This window comes from Xiphophorus hellerii, chromosome 6 (assembly GCF_003331165.1).
Source record: "Xiphophorus hellerii strain 12219 chromosome 6, Xiphophorus_hellerii-4.1, whole genome shotgun sequence".
In the NCBI taxonomy this organism is placed as follows: Eukaryota; Metazoa; Chordata; class Actinopteri; order Cyprinodontiformes; family Poeciliidae; genus Xiphophorus; species Xiphophorus hellerii.
This window is the reverse complement of record NC_045677.1, coordinates 21,469,798-21,480,914: the sequence shown is the minus strand read 5'-3', so window position 1 is coordinate 21,480,914 and position 11,117 is coordinate 21,469,798. Positions and strand designations below refer to the sequence as shown.

General features: G+C 38.7%; 1 pseudogene; it reads left to right on the top strand.

Moving 5' to 3' along the window:
• The first annotated feature begins 3,077 nt into the window (after positions 1 to 3,077).
• LOC116722268 (bone morphogenetic protein 2-like) lies at positions 3,078 to 8,132 on the top strand (annotated as a pseudogene).
• Positions 8,133 to 11,117: the final 2,985 nt, after the last annotated feature.

The window sequence follows — 11,117 nt, the reverse complement described above, 5'->3', positions numbered from 1 at the left end:
TTCCCCATTTTATAGCATAAAATCCCAAACATTGTTATGAATTTCTTTGTTACTTAGGTTGCTTTAAATTCAACCCCATAACGGGACAATTTCATTCCTCTATCAGTATAACTCAATAACATAATTAAACTAATTCTTCCAGTTCCTTTGAGATCATCTATCCCTTAATTAAAATAACTAATTGTAAGTATATTTTATTTGTTTCTGAATCATAATAGATTCAGACTGATAAGTAGAATATGGCAACTTGATGCAAAAGCCCTTTTCATAAATTATTAAAATGCACTTTAAAATAAACATTAAATCAGGTTTTGTTATGTTTTTGACTCATTCTTTAAACTTTGCATACAATCCAACAAATATTAGTCTAATATTTTCTGTTATTACAAAAAGAAATTATAACAATGTATCACATTATGGGGTTGAACCCAGAGTAAAAGTTGACCAGACTGTAACGGGGTTGAACACTCTGGCTGGCTTAACAACAGCCCAACATTCAACCCTGTAACAAAACCACTGTTGTTGTAACGGGGTTGAAGATTTTCACTAAAAGCTGCCATAAGTCCACATCAGTTAGGGTATCGAACAACATATGATATGATGAAAATAAGAAATTAACATGTGTTTCAAAGGCCATTCTTTACTTTTTCCCAAACAACAATAAATATAATTTATGTACGTAACAGTGATGAAAGGTTGAATCTGACGATGACAATCTATGGATAAAAAATAACCAAATATAGGTAAGTAACTATAACACTTAAATCTCTTTACAGTGTTAGTGGGAAGAGACTTAAGTGATGTCACTTCCAGAGTGCTGAGGAAAATTGACTGAATCATTATTTATTAAAAGGAGGGATTGGCCTGCTGTTACAGGGTTGAACAAAACTGGAGGGACATGACAATAAAGTGCTATTTTATAAATGATTCATGTATTTTTCTCATATTTCTATTATTTAGGTTAAAGTATTCTAAAAATGTTTATATTAGTAGAAATAACTTGACGTTACTGGCTATTTTTATTTGTTTTATATTCAGTGAAAAATTAACATTGGTCAGTGGGGACATGCTCATTTGGCTGACTTCTACGCTTCAACAACTCATGAAATTTTTCAAAACATAATTTTTAAAATATATTTACATGTTACATTACATGGATATTTCCATTTCTTGATTTTTCCTCAAAAAAAATGTTGCTTTGCATTATATGAAAATCTTTGAGATAAACCTGTGGGACACAAAATGCACCGAATTCAGAGAATGACCCAAGTCTCCAGTTTTTAAGAGTCTTTAATGATTTCATAGAACATATATTGATTTTTTTAGTTTGTCCAATTTAACCTGATTCTACACTAGAATGCTCCCACTTCTTATTTCAACTAATAGAAAAGGGTTTTGGTTTGGAAAAATGGGACAAGTGTGGGTTTTTTTTATTTTATAGGCACATGATGGTACTTTGTAAAATGTGTATGTAGGTTTGGTGCAGGAGAGATAAAAAGGTTAAAACTATATAATCTCCCTAAATGTGTTAAACCATTCAGGACCGTACGTGGATCTACACATTGTGCCCAACTGGTTTTTAAGATATGGGTTGTACTCAGTCAATTTAAATGGAGACCCTGTAAGAAACCCTTTGTGAGCCCAGGATTTATGATTCAGCAGATGACTAAACTGCAATTTTGCTGCATTTGATTACTAACATGGCTAGAAAGATCAAAATTCAATTGGATTATTTTATAATGATGGAAGAAATATAATATCCTATATAAAACACACACTTTGATTAGTGAAATCCTTATTATATTTATAGAAACTCGAACAAGAACATTAGATGTGGTCCAGCTGTCATACCCAGACAGAATGATTCTGCTCTGATGATGATTTTAGCAGAAAAACCCTATAATTATTGATGTTTGTTTTGAAAAAATAAAGGTTTCACAATCTGCATCTGTACAATTTGACATAACTCCATCCATGTTGTGCAATTTTCAAGCTGGACTCCACGTAAGGTGACCCCAAGCCAATAAAATACTTGTAATCTGCCCTTTTTGACTTTTCATAAACTGAATAATTGCTTTTACAATTTGCAAACTGTATTTTCCATAATCTGACTTTAGTGTAGATTAATAATGTCCTGGATTGACCTCTGTAGGATGTGTAGTTTTTGCTCTCCATCCCATCAAATGTGGCAAAGAAGTTGAAAAAAAATCTATAAAAGTAAACTTGTTAAATTTTTACACAGTGAAGAAAGGGTTTAAAAACTGCAAACTGTAATTTATAGAAAATATCACAAGTCAGTTTTATTTTTTGTCTAATTTGACATGTTTCAGTATTTTTGATTTCTCACTGAACCCCATCTAAAGAATTGAATTAAAGACCTAAGAATATTTTTAAAAACGTTTTTCACAGTATTTCATTAGTGTAGGATAATTTTGTCCATCTGACCATTTCAAGTATTCACTAGTTGTGAAATTGCAGCGGAATATCCCTATAATCCTGTGCTGGAAACGAGTCAGATGCCAACTTCAGCCTGGTGATCGTCCAGCTGTAGCTCAGTGGGCAGTCATGTAAATCTTTCCAAGTGTCACTAGTGACACCAGTAGCTTTATACAGGTAATTGGTTTCCACCTAAAACAATGCGGCTTTTATTCTAACTTAATGGATTCAGTTAGACGCAACTGGCCACCCACAGATTGCACATCCGCACCTATGGCTCATATTATACCTAAACTTTGATTAGTTTGCACTTTCCTGAGGTTAAAAAACATATTTTTCATCAGCGACTGCAAGAACAAGAACCCCCTTTTTGCAAAAGCAGACTATGGTTTATGTGGGCTTTCATCGCCAGACGCGAAGGCAGTGGGCTTGAATAAAATCTCCAATCGGGGTTCGCACTTTGCTAGCACCGCCATTAGTCTCCCTTTACATTCGCTGATTGGTGATTTACATTTGCGGCCAAATAACATCTTTACTGCTGTTTGCCGAGGCAGAGGGGAACTGGGTCGTTTGATATAAAAGCCTCGGAGTTTTCAGAGTCACTCCAGCTCCAAGTTGCGAAATCTACTCAGGTTCCCACGATGTTCGTGTTTGCGCTCAGTTTTGCCGCTCTGCTGTGCGTCACCGCAGCGTGGCCTGCGCTCATGGGCCGGGGGAGTCATTTCCCCTCCGAGGGCGAGTCAGAGGAGGTCCGCTCTGCCGCCATCAAGAGGCTTCTGGAGGTTTTTGGGATGGAGGACCCTCCTGCTGTCCACGTTCACAAACAGCCTCCGCAGTACATGCTCGATCTGTACAACACCGTGGCTGACGTGGACGGCGTGACCAAGGATCCCTACCTGCTGGAGGGTAACACTGTGCGCAGCTTCTTTGACAAATGTAAGATGTTTTTAAATTATATGTGCAGACCAGGGGCGATTAAACAGAAGGTGTTGTCTCTAATAGTGATTTATGTTTTGAATTGAAGTGCGCAGTGAACAGGTGGAGTTCAAGTTCAATTTGTCAACAGTGGCAAGGAGTGAGAAGGTCCTCACAGCAGAGCTGCATCTTTTCAAGCTGCGTCCTCAGGGATCCCTCACATTCAGCAGACATCACTTCTGCCAGGTATGTTCAGCCTTTTAAATAATAACTGCATGCAGAGTTGACCCAACGCTGAATGATGCCATCTACACTAGACTTACTTTTCCTTGTAAAGAAGCATCTGTAAAGATCAATTTTCAATTTCTGGCACAGATTTTCAATTGGATCTATGTCTGGACTTTGACTAGGGCAGGAGTGTCCAAACGTTTTGTCACGTGGGCCACAGTTGTCAGCTCAGTAGTACTTACTGGTCAAAAAAATATATAATTTTTAAAATTAAAATCTAAAAAACATTGTGATATTTTTAACCTAAAACTAAACATGAACTATCTTAATTAAACTAGTGTAATAAAAATAGAAATCATAATACGCAACAAGTCTGTTTTTTATTTAGAAGAAAATGCAGAGTGGTCTTTAAATGTGCCATATTACTTTAACTATCAGCTGATAAATACTAAGTTTACAGTAAACAAGATAACAAGTTTGATGTCTTATATTTCCGTAAACGTGACAGCAGCCATCATCAGGAAGAGATTATTTTGTAATATCTCTGTAAATAATATGGAAATAGAATTTATTATTATTATAATCATTTTAAATATAAATATTTTTTTTATCATGCTAGCTTGGTGCTCTTGGTTGCCCCTAGTGGTGTGGTGGCCCGAAGTACATGTCTCTCCTCAGTTAATTTCTAATGGTGGCTACTTTAATTCTGTATTACTCAGGTCAGTGTTTATCAGCTGTTGGATATCAGAAAAACTAACAGCACGCAGACAAAGAAGTTGCTGTCTTCTCGACTCATCCCGGTCCACTCAGCTGGTTGGGAAGTGTTCACGGTCACACAAGCTGTAAGTATTTCCCAATGCCTAAATAATCCGAGTCCCAGCAAAGCTGGACGTTGTATAAAACCGTGTTGTAACCGTGATGTCCTGAAGGTCCGCTCCTGGATGGCAGATGAAGGCAGCAACCTGGGGCTCCATGTGGTGGTTAGGACACTGGAAGGAAGCCAGACGGACTTGAAACTGATCCACTTTGCTTCAGGGCGCCACCACCACCAGAGCAAACAGCCCATGCTCGTGCTTTTCACCGATGACGGCCGCCGCTCTGCGGCACTCGGGAGCACAAGTGAGATTTACCTCAGTTTTAATGTCATTTATCAAATCAGAATACACCCAGTGACAGTGAAATATAATCATGGATGTTTAGTGGTGGCCTAAACTGATGAAACAAACTTAGATTTTCATTGAGAAAACTGAAGTAGCAATTTGAAAACATTTTATTTGGTGGTATTTTAATCAAAATCTCTGAAAATAATTTGCTTGTTAGGCAGTTAGGACACTAAAATTTGTTAGTTTGAATATAAAAAAAATGTTTTAAATATTCCTACTATGAAAAATTTGCCATTTCTACTCAAAATTATGGTTTTACTTACTCAAATAAAGCTAGATTCTAACAATTCTGTTGACTATAGAATAGTTTATTTTTCCTGCTGAAAAATAAACAGCAGGAAACGACACAAGGTTCCTAGCAAGTTTGAGATTAGCATCAGCTGTCTTGCTAAAATAGCTAAAGGTTAACGTTTTTTAATTCTAAGACACTGACTTATGAACTGTTTGCCTGAAAACCACAGTTTACATGTACTTTTCATTAGTATCGGCTGCCTTGGAATTAGCTATTTTGTAGGTTCAACTTTAGCATTAGTTCTGTGTTACTAAGCACAGAACTAGCAACAAGTTTAAGCTAAAGTTTAAACTTTTTAAATCCATTCTAATATGTTGACATGTAAACTGTTTCCCTGAAGACCACAGTTTACTTATGGTTTTTATTAGTATTGACTGCCTCAGAATAAGCTAACTTGTAGGTTCAACTTTAGCATTAGCTTTGTTGCTAAGCTAGCTAAAGCTTAAACATTGTAAATCTATTCCAAGAGGCTCATATGTAATCTATTTCCCTGAAAACCACAATGTAAATATGCTGCTAATTAGTAATGAAGCCGCTAGCTTAGGAAGATTAGCTAGATGACAAGCTTACATTTAGCCCTGTTGCTAAACTTGCTAAAGTGAAAGGTTAAGCTTTTAAAATATTATGGGATGTTGATATATAAACTGTTTCCCCAAAAGCCACAGTTTAAATATGTCACTCATTAGTAATGACTGACTCAAGTTTAAGAACTTGAACTATCCATCCATCCATCTATCCATCCATTTTCTAACACCCTTGTCTCTAGTGGGGTCAGGAGGGGTGCTGGTGCCCATCTCCAGCTAGAACTTAAACTAACTGATAGGTTTAACTTTAGCTTTAGCCCTGTCAATGCTAGCAAACGCTGGATACACACTTAATTTTGACCACCAGTCAACAGTTTTAAAACTTCTACGAAGTTGAGACATTCATTCATACAACCTGAGAATATTAGCTACCAATTGACTGAACTTACATATTCAATTAAATTCTTGTGTTTCAGTATGATTTATTACCAAAAACATAGTAAATATTAGAATTTAACCACTATTGAACATTAAATATAAGTAGCTAACATTAGACTAATCTTAGACTTAGACTTATTTTTATTGTCATTGCACAAAGAAACATAAGTAAAATTGGCAATGAAATGTCCTCGCTTGGCCACCGGAGCACACACAAGAGCAAAGTGTGCCTATAATTAAATAATATACAAATAATAATTACTATTTTCAAACAGTCTCAGACAGTCTTCATGATGGGATTGTTGAGCAATCTGATGGCCAGTGGGAGACAACTATGTCTGAGTCTGGCTGTTCTGCAGCAGATGCTATGGACTCTCCTCCCAGACGGCAAGAGGATGAACAGACCATGGAGAGGATGGGTGGAATCAGAGAGGATCTGGTTTGCTCTAGCTAAGCAGCGTCGAATAGGGGGGAGTGTAGCCCTCAATGATCCTCAGCCGCTGTCTTCACCACTCTTTGCAGAGACTTCCAGTCTGACAAGTTGCAGCTTCCAGACCAGATGGAGATGCTGCTGGTCAGCAGGCTCTCAATGGTTCCTCTGTAGAAGGTGGAGAGGATGGGACGGGGGAACGAAGCTCTTCTCATTTGTCTCAGAAAGTGCAGGCGCTGCTATGCCTTTTTCATCAGTGAAGTGATGTGAGTTGTCCAGTTGAGGTTGTTGGTAATGTGAACCCCCAGGAACTTAGTGCTGCTGACCATCTCCACTGCTTTGTCGTTGATGAGGAGTGGTGTGTGGATCGAGACCTCCTGAAGTCGCACTTTTGTCTTGTCTTGTTCAGGTGCAGGTTGTTTATTCTGAACCAGTCCGCAAGATGTTGTACCTCTTTTCTGTAGTTCACTTCATTGTTGTCCTGAATGAGTCCCATAATTGTTGTGTTATCTGCATATTTCATGATGTGGTTGGTGTTAAACTTGGGACGACAGTCGTGGGTCATCAGGGTAAACAGCAGGGGGCTCAGGACACAGCCCTGTGGGAAGCCAGTGTTTGAAGAAATGGCATTGTAGGTGTTATTACCCACACGGACTGACTGAGTTCTGTCAGTGAGGAAGTCCAGCAGCCAGTTGCACAGTGGTGTATTGAAGCCCAGGGAGTTTGTATATCAAGTCCTGGGGGATGATCCTATTGAATGCTGAGCTGAAGTCCAAAAATAGCATCTGTACGTGTGTGTTTCTTTTCTCCAGGTGTACCAGGCTCAGATGAAGAGCAGTGGAGATGGCATCCTCAGTCGCGCGGTTAGATTTGTATGCAAATTGGAAAGGGTCAAATGATGGAGGCAGTACAGAGATTATATGACCCTTAACCACTCTCTCAAAGCACTTCATGATGATAGATGTTAATTGCAACGGGTCGAAAGTCATTAAGACATGTGATGGTTGGTTTCTTGGACACTGGAATAGCTAGCATACTTTCCGAAATTCCTTTTTAAATTGTATTTGGTTCTCGGAAAGGTTTACTGTCACTATTTTACAAATATCTGATCCTGTTTACTAATCTAAGCAACCATTTATTTCTCTTCCAGATCCCCACGAGGCCATCGCCACCTCCTTCCTCTCCCAAACCCCAGTGTTAGTCGAATCCTCCCGCACTGCTCGCTCCCTAGACTACAGCAAAGAGGAAGTCCTGTCCAAGTCCCTGCCAGCGCCTGCCTCTGTATGTAGACTTCGAGGAGATCGGCTGGTCGGGCTGGATCGTGTCTCCCCGTGGCTACAATGCTTATCACTGCAAAGGGTCCTGCTCCTTCCCCCTGGGTCAGAACATGAGTCCGACCAACCACGCCACCGTCCAGTCCATCATCAATGCCCTGAAGCTGATCCGAGGCAGTCGAGACGCCGTGCTGCGTGCCCGACAAGCTGTTTTCCATCAACCTGCTGTACTTTGATGATGATGAGAATGTTGTGTTGAAGCAGTACAATGACATGGTGGCTGGAAGCTGCGGTTGTCACTGACGTCTCATCAACCAGCGTCTCTGGTGCGCAGATTTAATTTTCACTTTCACCAATCTTGTTGCCCTTTCAGTGTTCACTCGTGAGTGAATGTTCTGAGATCTACAAATAACACTGTAATATGTAAATAATATGTAATATGTAAATAGACACATAAATCATAATATATGACTCTATTGGAAGAGGTAACCACAAAAATGTATAAATATGAATATGTTATGTTTTTCTGTTTCTTATTTTTTATGAAGAATAAATTATTATTTTTTTAAATGGTATCACTTTAAGCTTACTTGAACTTTTCTACTTTAGGATGACTGATCAAGATTATTTCAGAACATTAAGATTTCAAATATATACCCAAATTCCTTCAGCATTTCTATATTAAAAAATTAAAAATTTCCACTGCAATTGAGTTTTCCATTAGCAGTGATGTTTTTCATCAATTTAGCAACAATTTATTCAAAGAAATAAGAACTTGCTGCTAAAATCATTCAGTGAACCATCTCAGAATAGTAAATTACTATAACAAGAGATTTAACCCTGTAAGTCTTATGTTTTTAAAATTATTTTGTATTATTTACTCCACCTTTTGTCTAATTATTCTGCGGAAACGTATTTCATGTTAACAAAAGCTGAACCATTTTAAGTGTGTTTTAAATCCAAAGTCTTAAACCGATCAATTGTCCTTCAGTTTTAAAGTAGCAAAACTTATTTGAGTACAAACTACAGTTATTAGTAAAGCTGTGTAAAAAGCCCTAAAATGTCAGATATCTTCAAAGCATGAGAGAGGAAAGTGACCAACTACGCAGAGAGAGAGATTACAGATAGCAATCTCCTGGACAGGCCTCAAAGCCTCACTCACAGTCCAAGCGCAGAGAAGACACATCTATTACACCAGCACCTACTGTACAAGTAAGCCGACGCCATCTAGTGGCCATGCAGGCCCACGTCACGCAGTAAGTGCCCCATCGGTGATTAATGATGTTCCTCCACCTCCACAAAGCCACCGACGTGACCCCATTGAGGATCTTGACCGCTGTTTGCAGGAAGTGGGATTAATCAGCAAAGATGACATTTGTTCTCTTTTTTAAAATTATTATTATTTTAGTTTATTTTCCATCGTCAACAGCCGGTAAACTGTTTCCCAGTAGAGAAGCACACTGGACAAATACTGACAAATACGGCTCATAATCTGTTGGTGGTATAGCTCCAGTAGCTACAAATAAAACCGACTTGTGGAAATCTGCCTTCAGGAAAATACTTAGAAATAAACAGTAGCATGAAACGGTGTTTAAATGTCAGTACAGCAGTTACTGCAGTTTAAGTTTTAATGCTGCCATTAATGCTGCCGTTGGAATCGTATGCATAAAGTTCAGCATAACTACCTTCACTTATTGATCTGGAAATGATTAGATGTTTAGCACTGCTATTTTAATTTAACTGAGTTGTGTCTATTTGATGCTTAGCCGTCAACCGTTAGCACGGAACTTTGAGCCGATGGCACGGAGTCCTTAAGCCCTTAAACCATCAGCCAGATTACTTCCAGGGCCGGGCCTGGGAATCGAACCCAGGACCTTCTTGCTGCAAGGCAACAGTGCTACCAACTGCAGCCCCAATACTAATATATTAGGTTAAAACAGCATTCATGACAAAGGGGATACCTAAGTATAGTTTTTTTTGTTCACTATAAAAAAAAGTGAATAGTTATTTGCCTAACTAACTGCTACAGGGCTTGACTTGATATTAAGTAAGTGTCATTATGACAAAAAATGGGATGTTTACTACCGGTTACCTTCGTACCTGACTAACGTGGTAGTTCCCGTCCATCAGTTTCATTCAACTGGACGTGAGGTGGGCTGAAGTACCATGATCCATTTCTTGTGTTATTCCAGACTGATTTTTGGTTTTGGAAATGTAATAAATTGCTTTCCGTCCTCTAGACGTTCTGGCTAACGACTGTCGGGATTGCTTATTCCCCACTGACAACTTGGACTGTGATTATCTATTATTTTCCTCAAACTCTCTCTGACTGCAGCATGTTTGCTATGATACATACTGTCAATATTGTCGGAGTATTTGTACTTGCAACGCTGATTGGTCAGTCGCCGACAAGTGTCCCTGGAATGATTGGGGGAGGATTGCTCTACATCAGCATGGGGGCGAAGCCGGCATCATGTACAATGGAGAAGCAGTCAAGAGACTCATGGTAACTCTGGAGGAGCTGCAGAGATACAGGTGGGAGAAGAAAGCCATAACAAGAATGGGAAAAATGCTTTTCAGATGTGCAAAGCTTGTGGAGACAACAAATTACACCCAAAAGTTGATTTGCGACGTACTGATCCATGGAGGGCTGTAATATAAATGAGCTTCACACTTTTCAAATTGTTACTTGTAAAAAAAATACATATACAGCTCTGGAATAAATTAAGAGACCACTTAAAATGACCAGCTTCTCTGATTTTACTTTTTATAGGCATGTGTTTGAGTAAAATGTACATTGTTCTTTTATTCTATGAACTACTGACAACATGTCTCCGACAATCCTAGCAAAAATCTAGTATTTATTTGCAGAAAATGAGAAATGGTCAATATAACAAAAAAGATGCAAAGAAAACAAGTTCATATTCATTTAGAAATAACTATATTAATATTTTAACTCAGGAAGAGTTCAGAAATCAATATTTGGTGGAATAACTATGAGGTTTTCAATGGGTTTCAGTGCAGTGGACTCTTCATTTTCTCCAGAGCTGTATATGTAATCTGTCCCACTTTGCATGATCTAAAATCGCAGTAAAATACATAAAACCTTGAGGCTGCAATGTGATGAAATGTGAAAAGGTTCAAGGTGAGTTTGCAGCTGAAACAAAACATCACCTATGCTGTCGTCAGCCATCAAAGTTTCTTTCAGTGCATTACAAAACCTCGTCTGTAAAGAACGTAACCCGATCAGCGAGCGAGGCGTTGGCCATAGAGTGGCACTAAAGGGGGTTGAAACCACTTGGCATGATGCTGGACGACAGCCCTCATTCATTATCAGAGGGGCTGCTATTCACAATGGAGCAAACGATGAAATGCTGCCTTTATGGTGGCAAGCACAGGGCCCGGCTGCGGCCCGAC